The sequence below is a fragment of the Meriones unguiculatus genome, chromosome 18 (assembly GCF_030254825.1).
Source record: "Meriones unguiculatus strain TT.TT164.6M chromosome 18, Bangor_MerUng_6.1, whole genome shotgun sequence".
In the NCBI taxonomy this organism is placed as follows: Eukaryota; Metazoa; Chordata; class Mammalia; order Rodentia; family Muridae; genus Meriones; species Meriones unguiculatus.
In genome coordinates, this window is record NC_083365.1 from 68,792,464 (window position 1) to 68,811,375 (window position 18,912).

An 18,912-nucleotide genomic window follows, 5' to 3' on the forward strand; every position below is an offset into this window, starting at 1 on the left:
AAATATATGCTTTCTCAAAGCCTATGTTTATCTTGTTTTTTTTTTCCATACTAAATTTCTCAACTTCTTCCACATGTCACACATGTCAAGATTTCCATACATCTCTTACATTCTCTTATATTTATGGTTTGGAGAGCTATAGTTACTGTGGCATAGTCTGACATTATAGCCTCCTAAAAATTCAGGTACTAAGGAATGTTTAGATTTGTAGATGTGACCGGTTTGAGTTGTGTTTCTACTCTAACACTTGCAAGAAGGTGTATTGCTATTAGGAAAGATGGTGACAATGAGTGACTTGACTGTTTAGCCCTAAATGTGAGGTCTGTATCAATACCCTGCCATTTAAGGCCAAAGGAACATCACAGAAGAGGAAACAGAAAGAGTGTGAGAGCTGGAGGTGAGGAGGAGAGCTGTTAAAGGCTGCCACTGGACAGATGTGGCTATCACTCTCATGAACCCCTAGCATCTACGATACCTGCATTAGATCCAGCAAGCAAGATCAGCCCAACAGTCTAAGGCATCACTAACCAGACATAGTTGGTAATAAATTAAATAGATAGATAGATAGATAGATAGATAGATAGATAGATAGATAGGTAGATAGATAGATGAATAAATAAATACAAGGAGGGGCATGAAGGGGAAAGGAGAGGGGAGAAGCTGGGAATCTTGGAATTGGGGAAAGGTTTTTGGAGTATGTATGATCAAGATGCATTGTCGTGTGTATGAAGCTGTTAAGGATTAAATGAAAGATATTCAATTTAAAGTTTAAAAAGCTGTCTGTCACCTTCCCTTCTGTATTTTAGATCTCAGATTTGGGGAGGCAGCGATGCTGCTCTACATGAGAGAGCAGCATTAATCATCTTTTCGTCAACTGAAAAAAAAAACAAGCAGAGGAACTTTCAGAGCTAACAAATTGATATGCACAAAAGAGGTCTGTGTCTGGAGAATAAAGCAATTTTATTTCATCCACGTTAAATAATATGTTCTTTTATTTTTTCTAAGCTGTGGGTCATTTTTTTTTTTAAATCATAGACCATTTCTCTGCATCAGGAATAGAATTAAAATTACGGCAGTTTCTCCCTCTGGGCACTTTTCTTAAGAATTAAACTGTGTGAACAAAAGGATTTCATTTTCTCTCCATATTTGAATTTTACTGAAATTCAATTGTCGCGTCTCCTTCTTTCCTCATGGAACATCTCCAGAGTCTCTAGGAGTCCATTTTTCTTCCCAACTGCATTGATTTGTACGCTTGAGCCATATTTTTCTTTTAAGATTAATTTCTGTCCACTGTAGTTATAGATCAGTGAGTTCCCTCTTCAGAAGATGACACTATGGATGGGCCAGAAATTCACTTTTTACACAATTATTCACAGGCATCCTTGACTTGTTACTGAATTTGCTCTTTAGGATAATCCCCTCTGGACTGTGAAACCAGCAGTGAGAGGCTTGGGAGCATTCAACCTTCTCTAAAGTCAACAGCTCAACAGCCTGACAGTGTTTCTGAAACTTCATTAGATAGAAAGGCATTTAGGAAAAATCACATGATCCTGTGACTCATAAATATCTATGTAACTATGAGAGACTGGAAAAAAAAAAAAAAAAAAAAACAAAAAACAACTGTGCCTTAATAAAAGTCTACCACAACTGAAGCATAAACTTGACACTTTGGTTGTGGAAAAGAAACATGGATTCAGGAATTTTGATGTGAATTCTTTTTGGTGTGTGTGTGTGTGTGTGTGTGTGTGTGTGTGTGTGTGTGTTAGGAGAGGCATTTGGAAGTCACAGGACCACTATTGGTCCTCACCTTCCACCTTGTATGGTAGAAGTTTCTCTTGTTGCTCACTACTACAGAAGGCAGGCTAGCTAGCCTGCCAGTGATGGTCTCTGCCTCCAGTGTCCCAGTAGGAGAATGATGGGATTACAGACAGCTGTGCTCCTGTATCCTGGCTTTTACATGGTTTCTGGGGATCCACACTCAAGTCATTAGTCTTTTTATTGGAAAGTTGAATCAGTTGATGTTGATAGATATTAGTGACCAAAGATTGCTAGTTCTTTTTATTGTAGAGGTGGTGCTTGTTGTGTCCTTTTGGGTTTGCTGTTTTGAAGTTATTGATAGCCTGTACTTTGGTGGGTGTTGTTGATCTCCTTGTGTTGAATTTTTCTTTCTATCATCTTCCGTAGGGCTCGGTTGATGCATAGATATTGTTTAAATTTGGGTTTGTGATGGAATATCTTGTTTTCTCCGTCTATGGTGATTGAAAGTTTTGCAGGGTATAGTAGTCTGGGTTGGCATCTGTGGTCTCTTAGTGAGTTCATGACATCTTCTCAGGCCCTTCTGGCTTTCATTATCTCTGTTGAGAAGTCAGGTGTGATTCTGATAGGAATACTGTTACATTACTTGGCTTTTTTCCCTTGTTGCTTTTAATATTTTTTTTCCATTGTTCTGTAGATTTGGTGCTTTGATTATTATGTGGTGGGAGAAATTTCTTTTCCAGTCTAGTCTATTTAGTGTTCTGCAAGCCTCTTTTATGTTTAAGGGCATTTCTTTTCTTAGGGTGGAAAAATTTTCTTCTGTGATTATCTAGATGTTTTCTGGATCTTGAAGCCTGGAATCTTCTTTTTCATCTATTCTTACTATTCTTTGGTTTTATCTTTTCATGGCATTCTTGATTTCTTGGATATTTTGTGTGAGAAATTTTTCCATTTTATGATTTTCTTTGAGAGATATATTGATTTCTTCAATTATATCTTCACTACCTGAGATTCTCTCTTCCATCTCTTGTATTCTGTTGGTAATGCTTGCCTCTGTGGGTCCTGATCTCTTCTCTCAGTTTTTCATCTCGTGTTTTCTCAGTTTATGTTTTATTTATTGATTCTAATTCCCCTTTCATGTCTTGAACAGTTTTATTCATTTCCATCAACTGATTGGGGTTTCCTCTCTGTCCTTAATGGCCAGTTTTTGTTTGCTTGTATTTTCCTGTATTTCTTTGAGAGATTCTTCTTCTAGTAATTGCATAAGCATAGTTTTAAGGTCATTTCCTGTGTTTCACCTGCATTAGAATATCTATTATTTTTTGTGGTTTCTGTTGAAGCCATATGTCCTGATGTTTTGTTGATTGTGTTCTTTTAAAGAAATTTAAATTTATCTATTTTTTTGTTAATTAGTTCATTCACTTTGTATCCCAATTGTAGCCCCCTCCCTCATTCTCTCCCTCTTCTCCACTCCTCCCCCTCCCCCAGTCCACTGATAGGGAGGTCCTCCTTCCCTTCCCTCTTACCTTAGTCTATCATGCCTCATCAGGAGTGCCTGTTTTTTCTTCCTCTGTGCCCTGGTAAGGCTGCACCTGCCTTAGGGGGAGGTGATCAAAGAGCCAGCCACTGAGTTCATGTCAGAGACAGTCCCTGTTCCCATTACTAGGGAACCACTTAGATACTGAGCTGCTGTGTTCTTATGCTGGCCTTTAGCCATCTGCTTGTCAGTTGCCTTGGCTGTTTGTTCCTGGAAACTGCACTGAAGACTGGATACAAACATCTCTGATGTCTGGAGTTGGGAGCAATATTCAGGATGATGAGAGAGGTCATGAAAAACAGGAATGGGTGTTGGTGTTTCAGATGCGGCCATGCTGGTGTGTGTGATTCAGAAGGCAGAATGTAGGCCTAAGTGCCTCGAGGGGAATTCGAGTGGGTGCAGACAAGGGTATCTTGAAGAGTAGAAGTGCAGGAGCACCAGTTTTGTAGTCTCTGAGCTTCTGCCCCTTAGAGATGATATACACTGGTTGCTGCCATCGAGGAACCTCTCCCCAAATTACAAGTTGATAATGGTGTGCTTTGATTTGAACTTATTTATTTATTTATTTATTTATTTATTTATTTACTTACTTACTTTATATTCACTTTACATCCTTATTGCTGCCTCCTCCCTCCTCTCCTCCTGGTCCTGTCCTTTGCCCTCTTCCTCACCTTCCTCCTCGCCTTCTCCTCAGCAAAGGAGAGCAAACACCACCACCTTTCCTCCCTAGCATGTCAAGTCACATCCGCCATGTGCACCTTCTTCCTCTGAGGCCCAACAAGGCAGTCCAGCTAGGGGATATTGATCTGAGAGCAGGCAACAGCGTCCATGTAAGCAACAGCCCCTGCTCAGATTGCTAGGGCACCCTTATTAAGAACAAGGTGCCCATGAGCTTCATATGTGTAGGGGCCTTCGGTCTAGTCAATGCATGCTCTTTGGTGGTTCAGTCTCTGTGAGGCCCCATGGTCCTCAGTTATTTGACTCTGTTAGTCTTCTAGTGGAGTTCTTGTCCCCTCTGAGTCCCTTTATCCTTCCCCTAACTCTTCCACAAGACTCTCTGAGCTCCACCTAATATTCGGCTGTGGGTCTCTGCATTTGTTTCAATCCACGGCTAGGTGGAGCCTCTCATAGGACAGTTCTGCTAGTCTCCTCCTGTCTGCAAGCATAGCAGAGTATCATTCATAGTATCTCATTTATTTTTAACTACTGTAGATTATTGTTTTATGGTTATTGTAAGGATTACAAAAAATATACATGTTGCCAAAATTTGGTTAAAGTACTTTCGTAACTATAAATAAAGAACTACAGAAACAAAACATTTTGAAATGAAAATATTAATTTATAAGGCAGTGAGACATGTACAGTGATGTAGAGACATGTCCAAAATGTTCATAAGAGTTGAACGTGTAGAGTCAGGATGGGAGGAGAGGCCAGACACACAGATGCTAACTTAGAAATTCTGTGGTGAGGCCGAGGGGTATTCCAACAGAAAGTGATAATGCTGATATTTAAAGACAAGTTCATCTATCCTAGAAAGTGACATGTGCAAAGAATTCTCAAAGAAGAGGGGATATAGGGGAAGAGAGAGAGATGGAGACAGAGACAGAGATAGAGGCAGAGACAGAGATATACTATTCAAAGCCAACATTAGTTCTATACTAAAGTCCACTTCTCCCAAATTTTAAAACCTCTAAGAAGTAACAATGAAATGTTCCATGCACTCAGTGATTTTTTTTTTCAGAGTACTTGAGGGACTCAGTTGTGACCTAGAAAAGTTTTTGGCAGTAACTGATAATTACTACTTTTGATTTACTAGGAAATAATAATTTCCCTGAGCCTGGAAAACACATAAAATCAGAGATAATATTAGAGAATTGTAATTATGCAAAGATGTAGAAATTGGCTCAGCTGAGAACACACCTGGATAAGGAAGATGGAAAATAGGTAAACAATGTCTCAGTAGCAAGGTTATAAGGAACCTTCCTCATGGCCCCTTCATACATTTCTACCTCCAGGTTCCTGCCCTGACTTCCCTAGGTGACAGACTACAAATTGAAAGTTGAAATAAACACTTTTCTCAACAAGTTGTTTTGTCACAATTGAAAGCCTGAATATTGTTGTAATAGACTTGATCATTTGTTTTCAGAGAGGACTGTGGAAGGACTTTGAAACTTTGGGCTAGGAAAGTCATGGAGTTCTCAGAGCGCAGTGGGCTGCTCTGCAGGAGATACTCATGCTGAGAGCAGTGCAGACCATAGACGCATGTCTTGTCTTGTGATGTTTCATAGGGAAGCAAAGAGTAGACTCTATTAGAGCCAAAAGAAGAACCACCAAAGTGAAACTTTTGCTTTGCTGGGACAATTCATACTGGTCAGCTGGAGCTGAAGAACAAGCTGTGATTAAAAAGAGACCAGAATCACCAAAACCAAGTTTGTAGGAATTGTTTCCTCACAGTAAACACACAGAAGGTGCGGTCCAGAGTGGGACAAAGCTGCACCTTGTCCTAGCAGCCAGACTTGGAAATGTGTGAGTTTCCTAGGTGGTACTGGTTTTGAAGGTATGAAACAGTCATGGAGAGTAGCTGAAGCTTTGCACCATAACTCAGAGTCCTTGAAAAGAACATAGGAAAGACTATTGGTGAAAGTGCAGGCACTTGCAGCAAGAGAACTCAGCATTTTACTGTCAGCAATGAGGAATGACTGCCAAGGAGAACAGAAGCTTTGGGCCCCAGAGATACACCCTGTGTGTTTTGGCAAGCACTTTACCTCAGAAGATCCTGCAGCTTAAGTTTGAACCCCATCCCACCAAACATCAGGGGCGATTCCTCACCTCTCAGCTGCAGTTTCTTGACTATTGTTCCTTTTCTCCAGACTCTCCCGTCTTCTGTGTAGTGGGGGTTGGGGGAAGTATTTTTGGATTGTTGCTGTGGCCAGAGGTCAACATCAGATACCTTTCTCTGTCGTCACTTTATTTTCGTACACCACGTCCCACGCTGAACTTGGAGCTGCTAGATTGCCTGGCTCGCCAGCCTGCAGACGGTCATTGTGGACTATGTGGTCTCTAATCGTGTAAGCCAAGCTACTAAATCCCTTCATAACTATATATGTCCAATTTGTTGCTTTCTCCGGACCCTGATTAACATAGCTGTTTTATATTTCACTTTTGAAAAAAAATCTTTCATAAATCTCTTCATAGACAGTCAGCTAGTTTCCTGTGCAATTCCAAAAAAAAAAAAACAAACCAAAATGAACAACAACAACAAAACAAAACGTCTCTGTGTATGCACATGTAATTCTGTAACTCTAATCCAGAGATTAACAACAACAACAAAACAAAACGTCTCTGTGTATGCACATGTAATTCTGTAATTCTAATCCAGAGATTAACAACAACAACAAAACAAAATGTCTCTGTGTATGCACATGTAATTCTCTGTGTATGCACATGTAATTCTGTAACTCTAATCCAGAGATTAACAACAACAACAAAACAAAACGTCTCTGTGTATGCACATGTAATTCTCTGTGTATGCACATGTAATTCTCTGTGTATGCACATGTAATTCTCTGTGTATGCACATGTAATTCTCTGTGTATGCACATGTAATTCTCTGTGTATGCACATGTAATTCTCTGTGTATGCACATGTAATTCTCTGTGTATGCACATGTAATTCTCTGTGTATGCACATGTAATTCTCTGTGTATGCACATGTAATTCTCTGTGTATGCACATGTAATTCTCTGTGTATGCACATGTAATTCTCTGTGTATGCACATGTAATTCTCTGTGTATGCACATGTAATTCTCTGTGTATGCACATGTAATTCTCTGTGTATGCACATGTAATTCTCTGTGTATGCACATGTAATTCTCTGTGTATGCACATGTAATTCTCTGTGTATGCACATGTAATTCTCTGTGTATGCACATGTAATTCTCTGTGTATGCACATGTAATTCTCTGTGTATGCACATGTAATTCTGTAACTCTAATCCAGAGATTAGCTTTGGAGAATATTCTCTAGGAGTTGTCCCACTGTTTCTTTTGTTGTTGTTGTTATTTTGTTTTGCTGATACAGAGGAGATGTGATTTTCATTGGCCTGAAAGTCACTAATTAAGCTTGTCCTGCTGGTCAGTGAGCCCCAGGGATCTCTTGTTTCTATACCTCTGTCACTAGGATTATATGCATATACCACCAGACTCAGTTTTTTAACATGGATTCTGGAGATTAAACTATGATCCATATGCTTTCCTAGCTGAACCATCTCCCTAGTCCCAGCATACTATCTTGCTAGGTCTCTGGGTTCCTTCTGCTTAGCCAAAGATGCTGTTCAGTGGTTTGGAGCCATGAGAGAAAATTAAAGACAGCAGAGGTTAACTTGGCTTTCAATGTGCAGAAACACATTAAACAAACTGCTTAACCACAGATGCTCAGCTGGAGTCACAGGCTTTCAGACAGTTGAACATCTTACCCTTTGCACAATTTTAACATCTCCAAAAAACCACCAGCTGGGAATCACAGGGAGAAGAACATATCTCTGTAACAGAGAGTCATCCCACAGGCTGTCTTATGTGACCTTACTTTCTTTATCTTGTTCATGGGTATCATATTAAACAGACTACCTGTTATCATGGGGAGCTTCTCAGACTCCCTGCTCATCTTCACACCAAGGTTTTTGCCTCCTTATGATTCTGTAAAGGTGATCTGTGGTTGTGCTTTAATTCTAACGATCACTGCTGTGAAACTATTTGCTAATCATAGCAAAGAAAACAGGGGTAAGGAAACGGGTGAATATATGCTACAAAAGTACTGGGAAGCAGGGGGAAGAGGCATGTGGATTTCTACTACATGCCATCTGCTCTACAAGATTCACACTCGCATGCATTCAGCATTTTATTATAGCCACTAATTCACTTTATCTTCCCCAGTACAGTGTGACTTCTGAAGTTCAAGAACCTTCCAGGATGTTCATTTTCAGTGTACATGTGTGTTTTCAGGCTATGCATGTGTGTTTGTGTCTGTGTGTCTCTGTGTGTAAAACTTGGATGTCATTACTCCCAATTCCCTTCATTTAATTAAAAATCTGTATAAATTCTATCCATTTGCCTGCAAATTTCATGATTTCCTTGTTTTTAATAGTGGAGTAGAATGATAAAAAATTGTATAAGCATGGGTTTGTTTGTTTTTTTCATGCATGCATGTCTGCACACTAGATGCATTCTTTGTGCCCTCAGATGGCAGAAGTGGCCATTGGATAACTCTAGAATTGTAGTTTCACATGGTTGTGAGCTGCTATGCGGACGCTAAGAATGGAGCCTGGGTCCTCTTGAAGAACAGCCAGTAAGTACTATTAAGCATTGAGTTATGGCTCCCACCTCACTTTTCACCCTGTTTGAGACAGGATTCCTCTCCTTGTTCACTTTTCAATGTCAAGGTAGTTGACCCATGTGCTTCTGGGGATTATTCTGCGTTTCTTTCCCACTTCTCTGCGGAATACTGGGGTTTCAAATGTGTATACTTTATCCACATTTTGTCCACATGGGTCCAATCTCCATTCATCGGGCTTAAAAATTACTTACCTACTGAGCCATCTTCACAGCCCCCATCTTAAAACTTAGCATCAAAGCGGCTGCTTCATAATTTTTGGGGGTACAATATGATTCTTTATAAGCAAATAAATAAATTGAGTTGCTTTATTGAGCCTTTTGTCTATGAAATGTGGTTTGTCTACATCAAAGAACAAAATAATGAGACTCCTGTCTTCTGGAGCTTATATTTTATTAGGGAAGATAATGGCAGGTCCAAGGGAAATTCCAGCTTCCCAAACTCCAATATGCAGTCCAAATATCTAGGAATGAGCTCAACCTGGACTATAGGGGTGTTTCTGGTGTTAGATAAAAGCCAGCAATCCACAGGAAATTGTAAAAACCAGTTCTGCCAAAAGGAGTCATTTCCCTTAACTCTGTCAGAAAGGACATCAGGCTGCCTGTGGTACATATCAGCATATCAAAGCAATGCAGCCTTCCTCAGTATTACAAGTACTTGTTATACTTTTTAAAGTCCACACTAGCATCCTGGCCCTCTCATCTCCTCTACCCTAAATCCCACCAGCTCATGGGTTCCCCTTCCACCAGCTACTCATCCTTCTCATAACCCAGAATTCTCACTGTTCTCTGCTCTTTCTATTTTCAGTATGCACTCTTTACCCCATGTTATTCTCCCTTCTATCACAGACATCTGGCTTTGTCAAGTCTATTTCCTTCTGTCTCTGCTCGGAATCATCTCTTTAACCATATAATTGACCAGTCATGTTGGCCATGTTGGCAGTTTTTTTTTTTTTTTTTTTTTTTTTTTTTTTACTGGCACCCTCTCACATAACGATAGACAAATTATTAATAATTTTTAAGCAGCTCTACTTTTATAGTATTTTAACAGATGACTCTGGATGTGGAGAAAAACACAAAAATAAGGAAATAAGGTGAGATCAACAAGGATGATAGTGCTGCCTGAGAGCTGCAACAGACTGCATTACTTTTTTCATCGTAATTTGTGTGTGAGGGGCTGTGTGTAGGTTATTCATGTGTGCACCTGTGTATGAAAGTCAGACGTCCACTTCAGTGTCATTCCTCAGGAGCTGTCCACATTTTTTACTCAGGGGTGCTCCAGGCTTTCAGCAGAAAGCTTTTTACTATAGTAGGCAGCATGTCCTTCAGAAGCCTATAGCTTGCTAAAGTGCCAAGAATAAGTGATGCCAGAGTGCTTGGCTCCTAACAGAACAGCTATATCACCCTTCCAAGGCCCAGAGAACAACATGGAAGAGGGAGTGCAAAGAATGTAAAAGCCAGAGGATGAAGATATGTTCAGCCAAATGACATACTCTGGACATGATATTAGAGCCATTACACTCATCAACTCACTGAAGCTGTGGTTATCTGCACAAGACCTATCCAAATTTGAGCTCACCAACTGTTCTTCATGCGTGGCTAATTCTTTAACAATTTCATATGAATTTTCTCTATGAATATATTGTCTGGAGATACGTTGGCATTTTAGCTTGAAAGAAAAGAGAATGCAGCTGTTCTCTACCACAGTTTCTTCATGTGTATAATAATGATAATTAAATATCCCTTGTTCTAGATTTATTTCTGTTCCTCTGAAAAATATCCTGACATAAAGCAATTGAGGGGATAAAGATTTTGTGTTTTTTTTTTTTTTTGTCTTACAATTATAGGTTAAACTTCATTATTTGAGGGAAACTAAGGCAACTAGTCAAGTCAAGAGCAGAGAGAAATGAAGGCATCCGTGCTTCCTATTTACTTCTACTTGCTGTTTAGAGGTTTTTTTCTAAACTTTTTATTGATTCTTTGTGAATTTTATATCATGAACCCCAATCCCACTCACCTCCCCATCCCTTTTTGTCTGTCCTTTGCTCTAGCAACCTCCCTGCTCAATAGAATACAATATGAATTTTTAAAAAGACTTATTTTCATGAGGTCCCATTTATTAATTGTTGATCTTACAGCCTGTGTTGTTGGTGTTCTGTTCAGGAAGTTGTCTCCTGTGCCAAGGAGTTCGATGCTCTTCCCTACTTTCTCCTCTGATAGATTTAGTGCTTCTAGTTTTATGTTGAAGTCTTTTATCCACTTGGACTTGAGTTTTGTGCAGGGTAAAAAATATGGTTCTATTTACATTTTTCTACTTGTGGAGATCCAGTTAGACCAGCACCATTTGTTGAAGATGCATTCATTTTTCTTTGTATGGTTTTGGCTTCTTTGTCAAAAATCAACTGTCTGTAAGTGTGTGGGTTTATGTCCAGGTGTTTAATTTGATTCCATTGACCCACCATTCTGTTTCTATGTCAGTACCATGCAGTCTTTATTACCATCACTCTAGTATAGCTTGAACTCATGGATGGAGATAACTTCAAAAGTTCTTTTATTATATAAGATTGTTTTAGCTATTCTGGGTTTTTGTTTTTCGATATGAAGTTGAGACTTGTTTTTTTCAAGGTGTGTAAATGATTGTATTGGTATTTTGATGGAAATTGCATTGAATCTATTGATTGCTTTTAGCAAGATGGTCATTTTTATTGTGTTAATTCTACTGACCCATGAGCATGGGATATCTTTCCCTCTTCAGGTATCTTCTTCAATTTCTTTTTTCAGAGACTTGAAGTTCTTGTCATATAGGTCTTTTACTTGCTTGCTTAGAGTTACACTAAGATAATTTATATTATGTGTGGCTATTGTGAAGAATGTTTTTTCTTTAATTTCTTTCTCAGCCTGTTTGTCATTTGTGTACAGGACTGGTATTTCTTTTTTTCAGTGAATTTTGTATTTAGCTACTTTGTTGAAGTTGATTATAAACTGTAGCAGTTCTCTGGAATAATCAAACTAAATAATCTGATAAAGGGCTAATATCCAAAATATATAAGGAAGCCAAGAAATTAAACACTAACAATCCAAATAATCCAATTAAAAATGGGCACAGAGCTCAACAGAGAAATCTTGAATGGCCAAGGGAAGAATGGAATGCCCGGAGCAGACAGGAGCTCCACAAGAAGACCAAGACTCCCAACAACCCTGGGCCCAGAGAAGCTTGCAGAGACTGAAGCACCAACCAAGAATCAGGCATGGACTAGACCTAGACCCTCTACACTTAGATACCTGATGGGCAGCTTAGCCTCTATGTGGGGCCCCACTTTGGGCTGTTTCTGACATAGTCCCTGTTGCATGCTTTTTGATCACTTCACTCTGGCGTGGCTGCCTTGCCAGGACACTGTGAAAGATGAACTTCAAAGTCCTGATGAGACTGGATGTGCTGGGGCAGGTTTCCAGGGAGGGGTAGGGATTCTCATCTTTTCTGATGGGCAGGGGAGAGAGAATATCAGGATGCAGGAGGGACAAAAGGGGGGACTGGGAAGAGAGGTGGGAGGGGCTACAATTGAGATGTAAAGTGAATAACTAACTAAGTAAAAATATTTAAAAAAAGAAGAAAGAAAAGGTCTTATGCTGGGAGCTTTAGTGTAACAGTGTGTCACACAGTGTTCCTTCGTGTCCGTACATCTTTACTTACAAAAGCTCACTGCAATGTGTCTGGTAGGAGACCTTTGGCTTCTACTGCACTCTGGATCCTCACAGGGACTCCTCTTAGATATCCTGTTGTTGCCCTGTGTCATGGAGATGCTGCAGCTTTGAATCTGCAGCACTAACCCTTTAACACCCTATAGCAGATCATAGATGTGGTAAGTGTTGGTTTGGGCCAATGCAAAGCCCTAGATCTATGCCTGGGAAATAACTGATTTGGTCAGCCCACCAACTCTCCCTGGCCTATACCACCAGGGTGAGCTCTCCAGCACTGCCCAAGCTAGCTCACCTGATGTTTCAGCCAGCAAGGGGCACTGTTAATATTTTCCTGCTCTCATGTCCTCAGGGCACATTCACGTATTCACTGGCCAGGTCTACTGTGCTGCCCAGGCAAGGTGCAGGGGCCCACTCCCCTGAGTACTGCAGCCAGTGAGGGGCAGGGAGAGATATTCTGCTTTTATGACCTAGGTGCCAGCTCTCCAACCTGCTGCAGGCTGTCAGGGGCATCTCTTCCCCTTGCCCATGCTGGCCCACACACTAACTAACTTTCTCTTGTCTCATATAACTTATGATTCTTTCTTCCTATGGAATGATGCTGCCCACAGTGGTCTGGGTCCTCCTCTGTCAATTAACAATCAAGCCCATCTCCCACAGACATGACAAAAAGCAACTTCTCAATTGAGGATCATTTCTAAAGTGGTAGTGGCAAGTCCGCACTGGCTAAGATGCTCAATCCCCATTTCTAAAGGCAAAGAGGATGGAAATAGGGGGAGGGAGAAAACAGCGAACAGAACAGGAGCCTACCACAGAGGGCCTCTGAAAGGCTCTACCCTGCAGGGTATCCAGGCAGATGTTGAGACTTATAGCCAAACTTTGGGCAGAGTACAGGGAATCTTATGAAAGAAGTGGGCGATAGTAAGACCTGGAGAGGACAGGAGCTCCACAAGGACAGCGACAGATCCTAAAAATCTGGGCACAGGGATCTTTTCTGAAACTGATGCTCCAGCCAAGGACCACTCATGGAGATGGCCTGTAACCCCTGCACAGAGGTAGCCTATGGCAGTTCAGTATCCAAGTGACCTCCATAGTAATGGGGACAGGGACTGTCTCTGACAGGAAGTAATTAGATTGCTGTTTGATCACCTCCCCCTGAGGGGGGAGCAGCCTTACCAGGCCACAGAAGAAGACAATGAAGCCACTCCTGATGAGACCTGGAGTTGCAGGCAGTTATGACCTGCCTAGTGTGTGTGCTGGAAATCCAATTCTGATCCTCTGCACAGCAAGTGCTCTTAACCACTGGGCCATCTTTAGCCCCTACCACTAAATTTAAATCCTATGCCTGTATCTGGTTAGCTATGATTTTATTTGTGTATCCTATATGTCTCTACCAGAGTTATTTTTCAATAAGTATTATAAGTCAGTGATTGTTTATTAAACATAATCTTCTTTTCTCAACATTTTATCATATTAATATCTACAATGAGGTCCACTTATAGCACAGTGATCCATTGTTTTAATAAACCAAATAATACAATTACTAAGCCATACTTTCTTTAGAGTATTTGCTAGTGTATTACCCAATGAAATATAGTCAAGATGTCATTATTTAGTCTTTCTGAAATTTTTTAGATAATTTATTTTCCTGAGACATGTATGCTCATTGTGTAATAAGGTATTTTCTAGTAGGATCAATCAAAGATATAGGTTTGTCTTGATGGTATAATAAATATTATTCAATATTATGTGTTGGGGGAAAGCTTTGTATAAACCTTTAGAGAGATATATCATAAAGGTTGATTAATTCAGGGAAAGTATTTTGTAATCTTAAATAAGCAATATTTTCTCAAAATGCTAGCAAATGACCCACTATTTACATATGAATATCAACATAGCAAAATTTATATGGAAGTTCATAAATAAAAAGACATAAATTCAGACTCATGTATATGTATGTGTGAAGTGTATCTTTATGTGGTTATTAAAGCTTTAATGGTGTTTATTTTTAAAGTATGTAAATAAAATCTCCTCTCTCTCTGGTATGTGTGTGTGTGTTTGAGTTAGTGTCCATAGAGACTGAAACTTGATGTGTATACTAGGCTGGTCTCAAACTAACAATTTTCATTCCTAGTTGTCCAAATGCTGAAACAGCATGCCTGTGTCAATACACCCACTTTGTCACATTTCTTATTGTTGTGACAACACACCCGACACACAGTATTTAACAGAGAAAGGCTTTATTCCAGTCCATGGTCTCATACATTCTAGACCCTCTCGCTCCCCTGATTCTAGCTCTGTGGTGAGGCAGAGCATTGTGGTGGCAAGATCATGGAGAATGAGGCTGTTTGCCTCTTGAGAGTCAGAAAGCTGAGGGTGAGGAAGCAACCCAAGGACAAGTGTAGCCTTCCAAGTGGCTCTACCTGCGACCAGTTACTTGCCTCAATTAGGCCTCATCTCTTAAAGTTGACAGAACCTCAGTAAAACCTACCAACAACTATGAGGACATGTTTTTGAGACTGGAGTGTGTGAAGGCCGTTTTACATCACTGCTGTAATACCTGGTTTTTGCAGTTCTCCTAGATCAGAGCCATGTGTTCATGTTAATAGATGTGGAGAAGCACGGAATGTGTTTTAATGGGCCTCCCACTGCTCAGGAGTGAAAGCCATGAATGCTGTAGAGAAGGTAAAGCACTGAGGATTGTTTATTCTGGACAAGGGCAGCTTGTGAGGAGATTGCAAAGCTAGTGTTCAAGGCAAGTTTGTTTTGTAAAGAATAAGAACACAGTATTTCTATCTTTGGAACATGAAGGATGAACAAAATCATGTTCACTATGATCAGAGAGCTTCCTGTGACTTCTGGAAACACTTTCAGAAGAAAGAGATCCCAAGCAAAGAGGCTGGTTATTCATTCTCTATGGGGGATCTTAAACAGAAGAAAACTAAGCTTTTAAATAAATACTTTAACTCCTGTCTTGTTAATGATAGAAAGTGCAGAAATTACTTATCTTCCAACTGAAAAATTTGAAAGTTATTTGTATAAATAATCAGAAATGTCAACCATATTAATGTGTCCCCTACTGTGAGTGTGTGTGGGTTGTATGCATGTATGCCCATGTCTGTGTGCTGATGGGCTTGCCTATGGATGTATGTATGGTAGACAGTGGGTAATGCTAGCTAGTGTCATCTTCTCTTGATCAGAGCTTATTGGTTCTCTTAAAAACTGAGTCAGTTGCTGCACTGGCAGCTTGCTGATTTGTCTAGAATGGCTGGTCATCAAACCATCAGGGTCCTCCGTCTCTGTACCACCACCGCTCAGCTATTGAGGCTGCAGTCATGCTCTTCCATGCCTTGCTTTTTGTTGGATAGCAGTGTTCCATACTCCACCCCTCATACTTGTGCAGCAAGCGTTTTATGCGTGTTGTATCTTCAGCTCACATGTTTGTATATATATGTTTAACAAAGCGATCAATAAGAATGCTGAATGATAAATTCCAAAGCAGGAGTAAATATTTCTAAATAACATGGAAAAATATTTGTATCTAAGTATGTAATGAAACCCGAAAACTCCATCAACAGGTATGGAGAGATAGCTCAGTGGTTAAAAGTCTGTACTGCTCTTGCAAACCACGTGAGTGAGTTCATTTCCCAGTTCCCACATAGGGTGGGTCTTACGGCCTGTAAGTCCAGCTCCAAGAGATTTGACATCCTCTTCTGGCCTCTGTGGGCACCCACACATATGTGTGCACATGCACACACACATATGCACACACACAAATAAAAATGAAATCTTGAGAAACCTTTGTCATAATTAGGCAATATGAGCATGTAAATGAATTTAAAACACAGACTTAAGGGGATACTTTCATTAATTGCAATATCCAGTAATTCTTTTTGTATTAGTTACATTTTCTCTGTTGAGCAAAATACTTGAGATAATACATGAGAAAGAAAAAAGGCTGATTCTCAGTCATGGACTTGGAGGCTCTTATTCAGTTTTCCTCACCCAGGAGCCTGGGGCTTATCAATGTATCCCAGAGGAAGAGCCTGGCAGGTGATGCTTGCTTCCCCATGTGGCCAGGGAGCAAAGAGATACAGGAGTGTGCAAGGGTTTGAGACCTCCTTAAGAGCTACACCCCTGTAGGTCACACCACAGGGTGGTGGTCTCGAATTGTTACCAGCTGTGATCCAGCCTTTTAGACAAGGGACTTTTAGAACACAGAGTCTAACCACTGCTTCCATCAAGAGAAATTAGAGCACATTCATTAAAAGGGATGCCCATATATATTCATTACCCAAACATTCAAAGAACATCAAATGTAATCACGACTAAAACATCTATCCACAGTTATGTAAATAGGAGAACAAATAATGGAAAACCATTTTGTAATTTCAAAAATTACTCTGCCTCCCCCTGGGGGGGGGGCGGTGTAGCCTTCCCAGGTCACAGAGGAAGACAATGTAGCCAGTCCTGACGAGATCTAATAGGCTAGGGGCAAGGGGAAGGGGAGAAGGACCTCCCCTATCAGTAGACTAGGAGAGGGGCATAGGGGAAAGAAGGGGGGGGGGACTAGGAGGAGATGAGGGAGGGGACATAGCTGGGACACAAACTGAATAAATTCTAATAAATTATAACAATAAAAAGAAAAAAATTAGTCTAAGTTAGGCCTGCATGATGGCTTAGCAGATAAAAGCTCTTGCTTCCAAGGCTGATGACCTGATTTTGAGCATTAAAAGCCATAAGGCGGAGGAAGAAGAGAGTCCTATAAACTGTCATCTTCCCTCATGCATACCATTGCATGTGTGAGCTTGCACACACACACACACACACACACACACACACACACCAAATAAATAGATGGCTCAGAATTGTGAAGGTTTACTCTATTTTCAATTTATTTTTATTTTATGTGTGTTGGTGTTTTGCCTGAATATATGTCTGTGTTGTTGGATCCCCCTGAAACTGTGGTAACAAACAGTTATGAGCTGCTCTGTGGCTACTGGGAATTGAATTCAGATGCTCTGGAAGACTAGCCAGTACTCTTAACCACTGAGCTACTTCTCCAGTCACACAAGAATCTTCTACTGGAAATTGTCATCATTCTATGTTTCCCAATAGGTCTCTTGGTTACATTTTTAGTAATTATTACTAAGTCATGTGAAGTAAGGGTCAGGATTTATGTTTATCAAATGATGTCTTATCCAAAAGGATAATATCAGGTCTCTCTCTCTCTCTCTTTCTTATTTATTTATTTTTGAGACAGGGTCTCACATGTAACTCCAGCTGGCCTGCATCTTTCTATGTAGACCAGGTTGGCCCCAAACTCTCAGAGATCCACCAGTTTCTTCCTCCAGAGTGCTAGGATTAAAGACATCTACCATGTTGGTTCTTTATGTATTTCAAAGATACACACACACACACACACACACACACACACACACACACACGAGTGCTTTCTCTGTATGTATGCCTGCACAACAGGAAAGGGCATCAGATCTCATTATAGATGGTTATAGGCCATCATGTGAATTCTGGGATTCAACTCAAAACCTCTGGAAGAACAGAGCAGGCAGTGCTCTTAACTGCTGAACTATCTCTTCAGCACCCCTTACCCCAAGCCCCTCTCCCCACTCTCATGCACACACACACACAAGTCACAATTATTTGTCCTAGAAACATTAAAAAGTGTATTCAGATATTTGGATTAATTAAAGGTATTTATAAAAATTCTGTGTAGCTGTTTTCTTCCTTGTAGCTTAAAAGGAACTCATAAGTTTTTTTACATGTATGTAGTTAAATACTACAAAACAATATAATTTAAACAGTACTAGCATTACAAAAGGAGTGAATATCAAAACAATATTGTCTTAAGAAATGAACTAGGGCATGGCAGTACACTCCTGCAAGCCTGGCATGTGGGAGGAGATGGAGATGGGAGTGTGAAAAGTTCAAGTTCATCCCAAGCTACAGGTTGAATTCCAGGTGAGCGCTGGCTACTAGAGACTGTTTCAAAGGAAAAAAAAAAAAAAAAAAAAGAAAGAAAGAAAGAAAGAAGCTGTGCTCTCACTTGATACATAATAAGTGAATTGGCTCAAATGTAAACAAAAAACACTTGATATTTCACAAAAACATGCAGACAATCTCAAGGGAAAGAATTCCAAAGTTATAATAGTGCTAGAAAAATAGATTTGAAACTCTAAGAACACTTTACCATCACAGACTAACTAAACATCTACACGCACACACACACACACACACACACACACGCACACGCACACGCACACAAGTAAATGTGCTGGAGAGATGGCTCATTGGTTAAGAGTACTTACTGCTCTTGTACTAACTGAACACAGAGGACCTGTGTTCAGTTACAAAACCTCTGGAAGAGCAGAGCAGTCAGTGCTCCTAACTGCTGAGCTATCTCTGTGTTCAGCATAGAGATACAGCTATGACTATGTTCAGTTACCAGCATCTCAGGTGGCTCACAGTTACTTGTAATTCAGGTTCCATAGGATCTGATGCTCTGATGCTGGTTTC